The sequence below is a fragment of the Cherax quadricarinatus genome, chromosome 12 (genome assembly GCF_038502225.1).
Source record: "Cherax quadricarinatus isolate ZL_2023a chromosome 12, ASM3850222v1, whole genome shotgun sequence".
Taxonomy (NCBI): domain Eukaryota; kingdom Metazoa; phylum Arthropoda; class Malacostraca; order Decapoda; family Parastacidae; genus Cherax; species Cherax quadricarinatus.
Window position 1 is genome coordinate 52,216,652 of NC_091303.1, and position 6,270 is coordinate 52,222,921.

The following is a 6,270-nucleotide window of genomic DNA, read 5'->3' on the forward strand; positions in this document are numbered from 1 at the left end:
TGTCATATACACCCTCACATTTACAGCCACGCCTCTGACGCTCACATCTTCACCTGTGTCATATACACCCTCACATTTACAACGTCGCATTTGACACGCTTATCTTCACCTGTGTCATATGCACCCTCACATTTACAGTCTTGCATCTGACACGCACATCTTCACCTGTGTCATATATACCCTCACATTTACAACTACAAGGGAGCTCAGATATCTAGCTCCATCCTCCCTCTGATCCTGATAGTTGTCCATGAGTAGCTTGTAAATCATAAATTCTTTTCACTCTGGAAGTGGCCACCCTGTGAAGGGACATCCATTATAGGGGTCCTGCAGCGGCTCCTCCTCAGGCACCCCCAAGATTTAGTGCCACAATCTGCCTCGGCAGCGAGGATGGATGGAGCCACCAAGATGGAGTCATTGTGCCAGATGTGCCAGCCAGCGATGCCTCATGAAAGAGGGGAGGCAAGGTGATAGCTTCGCGCTGTGAAGTGATGGAAAGGAATCAGCCAGTGGTTAGAACAGAGCCCTGCCTCTGCTGACGCCTCCATACACACACGAGAAAACATAGCGGAATGAGTGACGATTTCCTTATCGCTCTACTCAGTCTACTTTCTTATAAGATAGTGTAGATGCACACTGGAAGTGCTTCACCATTTAACTCACAGAATAGGGCAGCCGGACCCTGCGGAAGCAATCACTCATCCAGAATAGTTTAACTATCTTATGTGACAGTGAACTCGCGTACTTCGGGTGCACCACCTTGTAACTCAGACACAATAGGGTAGACAGCGCTGCAGTCCTGGCTACCCTAGTCTGCGGTGCTCCCACCGTGTAACTCGTATATAATAGGATCACCCATCATCTTGAATGTTCACAATTTTACTAAATGAAAATGAGTAATGAAGATTTCTCTTTCACGGTGACAGTCAAAAAGTTATGTTAGCGACTGTCATTCCAAGTTCTGTTGATGAGTGCCTAGGCACAGCGCCTAGGCATTGTGTATTCCCTAATGCGGCCGGGCAACGCGTATACCTCGGTAAAGCTGGACGATGCGTAAAATAATATTTGGAGCGAGGGAGTAAGTAATCGCGAAGGGGGTATTAAATAATGACAATACTTTCAGTAATTACTTTTGCATAAGAAAGACAGCACTTGACTGAACGTGTGTGAGATTGGTGGCCCGGTGGCCTGGTGGCTAAAGCTCCCGCTTCACACACGGAGGGCCCCGGATTCGATTCCCGGCGAGTGGAAACATTTCGACACGTTTCCTGTTCACCTAGCAGCAAATAGGTACCTGGCTGTTAGTGACTGGTGTGAGTCGCATCCTGGGGGACAAGATTAAGGACCCCAATGGAAATAAGTTAGACAGTCCTCGATGACGCACTGACTTTCTTGGGTTATCCTGGGTGGCTAACCCTCCGGGGTTAAAAATCCGAACGAAATCTTATCTTAACACATTCATATTTAAGTGATGTTTCACTCTAATCTTTATCAAGGGTTGTTCTACATAAAGTGCCTGCCAGCCTTGTTCGTTACCCTGGGGCAGGTGTAGAGGTGTGTGATGTTACAAGTTACCCTGGGGAAGGTGGAAAAGTGTGATGTTATACGCTACCCTTGGGCAGGTGGAGAAGTGTGATGTTATAAGTTACCACGGGGAAGGTGGAGAAGTGGGATGTTATACGCTACCCTTGGGCAGGTGGAGAAGTGTGATGTTATAATCTACCACGGGGAAGGTGGAGAAGTGGGATGTTATACGCTACCCTGGGGAAAGTGAAGAAGTGTGATGTTATAAGCTACCACGGGGAAGGTGGAGAAGTGTGATGTTATAAGCTACCACGGGGAAGGTGGAGAAGTGGGACGTTATAAGCTACCACGGGGAAGGTGGAGAAGTGTGATGTTATAAGCTACCACGGGGAAGGTGGAGAAGTGTGATGTTATAAGCTACCACGGGGAAGGTGGAGAAGTGTGATGTTATAAGCTACCACGGGGAAGGTGGAGAAGTGTGATGTTATAAGCTACCACGGGGAAGGTGGAGAAGTGTGATGTTATAAGCTACCACGGGGAAGGTGGAGAAGTGTGATGTTATAAGCTACCACGGGGAAGGTGGAGAAGTGTGATGTTATAAGCTACCACGGGGAAGGTGGAGAAGTGTGATGTTATAAGCTACCACGGGGAAGGTGGAGAAGTGGGATGTTATAAGCTACCACGGGGAAGGTGGAGAAGTGGGATGTTATAAGCTACCACGGGGAAGGTGGAGAAGTGGGATGTTATAAGCTACCACGGGAAGGTGGAGAAGTGGGATGTTATAAGCTACCACGGGAAGGTGGAGAAGTGGGATGTTATAAGCTACCACGGGAAGGTGGAGAAGTGTGATGTTATACGCTACCCTGGGGAAAGTGAAGAAGTGTGATGTTATAAGTTACCACGGGGCAGGTGGAGAAGTGTGATGTTATAAGTTACCACGGGGAAGGTGGAGAAGTGTGATGTTATACGCTACCCTGGGGAAAGTGAAGAAGTGTGATGTTATAAGTTACCCTGGGGCAGGTGGAGAAGTGTGATGTTATAAGTTACCACGGGGAAGGTGGAGAAGTGTGATGTTATAAGTTACCACGGGGAAGGTGGAGAAGTGTGATGTTATACGCTACCCTGGGGAAAGTGAAGAAGTGTGATGTTATAAGTTACCCTGGGGAAGGTGGAGAAGTGTGATGTTATAAGTTACCCTGGGGAAGGTGGAGAAGTGTGATGTTATAAGTTACCCTGGGGAAGGTGGAGAAGTGTGATGTTATAAGTTACCCTGGGGAAGGTGGAGAAGTGTTTACATATACAATATTTTTGCCTTTCTAGTGAACGGACCTCTGACACCTTACCTTACCAACAAGATAAAAATATATGCTATATTGAACGTAAAAATGTTCAGGGAGTTCTTTGACTCTTTGGTGCTTTCAAAATAATAAGAAGATGAAAAATGTCAAATATCCTGCAACAGCTCGTGCTTGAAGCTCCGTAAGCAAATAAAATATCTTCACAACTTTTAGGTAAACATATTTGTGTGCTCTCCTGGGGTTGCATATTACAGTTTTGTATACATGTATGTAGGTACGTATGAACTCACTTGTCACCAGTAAGGAAGACGAAGATGTGTGTCAAGTCAGGAGATTATTCTTTATATAATCACTTATATTCACTATCCAAGGTAAAAAATTGCTGTGGTCTATAAATAAATAGAATCGATTATCTTTTAATACACATTTTTGAGTGTTGCTGATATTAAATGCTTTCCAGTTAATTTTTGTCCGATTAAGATAATATTCGTGTTAAGATAATCTTGTTTTTCAGGCGAGTCCAGTTGTGTCCGAAGAGAATCTTTTCACAATCTTTACAAAACATCTAATACAGAAAAATACTATAGAATGAATAGATGTTAAAAATATACCTTATCAGAGAAGGTTGTTAATGTGACATATTTATTGATGACTGGAAAAAACAATGAGTTTTAATATGTTGAAAAACTGATGTTTCGACGTAGACTGTGAACCGGAGAAAATATTTAGCATTTTTGCATATTTATAACTGTCTACTGTCAGTTGTTATTGCAGGTTAACTGAACTGCCTAGTGACAAATACTTTAGTAGTTGCAAAAATTACTCCATTTTCTAGCCTTCTTTGCATCGCAATCAACGATGGTGATTGTAGAGTAAATCGATTATTTTTCGTTTAATCATAATGAATGTCATAATCACTCATTTATTCCTGGCGACTAAAAATTTTTTCACTCGTGTACACACATGAGTGATAAAATGGCAGTTGAGGTTCAGTACTCCAGTTTTTCTCTCCACCTCGATGAGTTAACTTTCGACAACTGAAATATTCTCATGGCTTATGTGAGGTATTAGAGTAGAAGTTAAAAGTGCATTGTTGACGAATTTTTATTTGCCAAGTATCTTAAAGCTGATGCAAAAAGTGAGACATTTTTTCAGTGTATGGAGGAGTATTTGGAGGAACACAGTAGACCCCTCAGCAATATTACTGCTGTGGCTACTGATGGTGCACCAGAAATGGTTGGCCGCTGAAGATGATGTCACTTCACTCAATGAAAAGGTAGCTGAAGTACCTACAATTCATTGTGTATTACACAGACATCATTTTGTAGCCAAGACAGTTGGTGATGAGCTGCATGATGCCTTAGAAGTGTGTATCAGATATATTAGTAATATCAAGGTACATCCATTCAACTCGCGATTGTTTGCAATACAACGCATAAAAAATGACGAAACCCTAAGCCAATTATATTTGCACACTGCGGTAAGGTGGCTGTGTAGGGTGATAGCATGCAAAGACTTGTAGACTTATACAACTTAACTGTGCAGTTTCTAACATATGTAAACCCTGTGTAAAGAATTAAAGAGGTATAAGAATTTTGTGTTCTATTTGGCAGATCTATATTCAGAATTTAGTGAAGTACAGAAAAGCCCACAGGGTAAAGATGTTAGGTCTATTTGAAACTTCACTGGCACTAAGAGATTTTCGGTATTTTTCAAATTTACGGCGGCTGCAAGAAAGCTGGTGACCTAGAGATGGTGACCTAGAGATATACACAACACACCTTGACAAATTAAGGGAAGACTTTAAAGTGCACTTTGAGGACCTGGAGAAAATGCACGTTCCTCACTGGATTCTTACACCATTTATTTTGGAAATACAAAATGCAGACATTGCCTCAAGGGGTCGATGAGTTTGGGTTTCCATTTGCCTCCATTCACTATCAAACATGCTTACACACGTCTGTTGGATATCCAAGCTTTTAACACTCATAAACTCTCATATCCCCTCCCTCCAACTCTTTCTGGGACGACCTCTACTCCTTCCCACCACCCCAGATTTACATGCCCCCTAGGCATCCTATTTTTCCTCAAACCCTCTCAATGATGCTTTGGATAACCCGGCACCTCCATCTAATCTCCAAACTTTGAATTCTCTAAATAATATTTACACGACAGATTACCCTCTGGCACGACATCTCCACTACCTCAAGCCTCCTCCTCGCTGCTGCAGTCTGCAAAACCTATGCAGTGTTGCTGCCATTATAATCTAGTACATTCCCCTTTTTGACTCAATGGATAGGGTTCTTTATCTCCATAGCCACCTCAATGCACTGCCCATATTCTTCCCCCTCATCAATAATTCTTTGGTTCATACGTCTTTCAAAGACCCTTCTGCACACAAATTCACTCCCAAATATTTTTTCCTCTGTATTCCCACGAATCTGATATCCAGCCATTTACTATCTAGATTTTTGTGTTACTCTTATTGCTTTTCCCGTGTTCAATTTCCTTCTTTTATATACCCTCCCAATTTCGTCTGTTTACAACTTTTCTTCAGAATCTCTCTCGCTTTGCATAAGATTAGTTAACTTTTAATCCCACACATCTTCCCAACACCTCAACTCTCATTTCTTTTACAACACAATCTATAAATGTGTTAAACAATCACAGTAACATCCCATATGCCTCTCTAAGACTAACTTTTGCTGGAAAATAATAGTCCTCTCTCCTACATAAACCAACCTGAGCTTCGCTATTCACATAAAAACTCTTAAATACTTTGAATAACCTACAGCTATTCCATACATAAAAACTCTTAAATGTTTTCAATTAGCTAACATTTTTTCCATACATTTGCGACATATGCTACATTGCTTCCCTTTACATCGTAAATCCATAAATGTAACATTAAGCTCCTTACCTTTATTTATGTGTTATTCATTTATATGTTTCAATGTAAACTCATGATCTATATGTACTCTTCCCATAACTTCCTTATTCCTCTGATATCCAACTTTCTATCTTACGTTTTATACTCTCAGTAATAACTAGATTCATATTAGCCAGTATAATCAACAGACATATACCCTATAATTCTTTTACTTTCTTTTATTCCCTTATGCCTAATAGAAAAGAGTCATCTATGCTCGATGCCAATCTCTAGGTACCTTTCTACCCTTTCATGCATGAAAAGAATTGACGTTTTTGTCTTTATCCCATCAATCCCAACTACTTTACCACTTTTCATTCTACCCACACTCACATCTGGCTCTTCCTCACTCCTACTACATGTTATATCTCCCTGCCCAGTGAACAAAATCACTGCCTCTTTCTATTTATCAGCATACAACTCCTCAAAATAGTCCTTCCATCTTTTTTTTTTTTTGTAGTGCCGAATAGGCCGAACTCACTATAAAAATTGAACTTTCCCAATTTTTTTTATAGATTT

General features: G+C 41.4%; 1 pseudogene; it reads left to right on the top strand.

The window, feature by feature from the left end:
- Positions 1–3,797: 3,797 nt before the first annotated feature.
- On the top strand, positions 3,798–4,394 carry LOC138852611 (protein FAM200C-like; annotated as a pseudogene).
- The last annotated feature ends 1,876 nt before the right edge of the window (positions 4,395–6,270 follow it).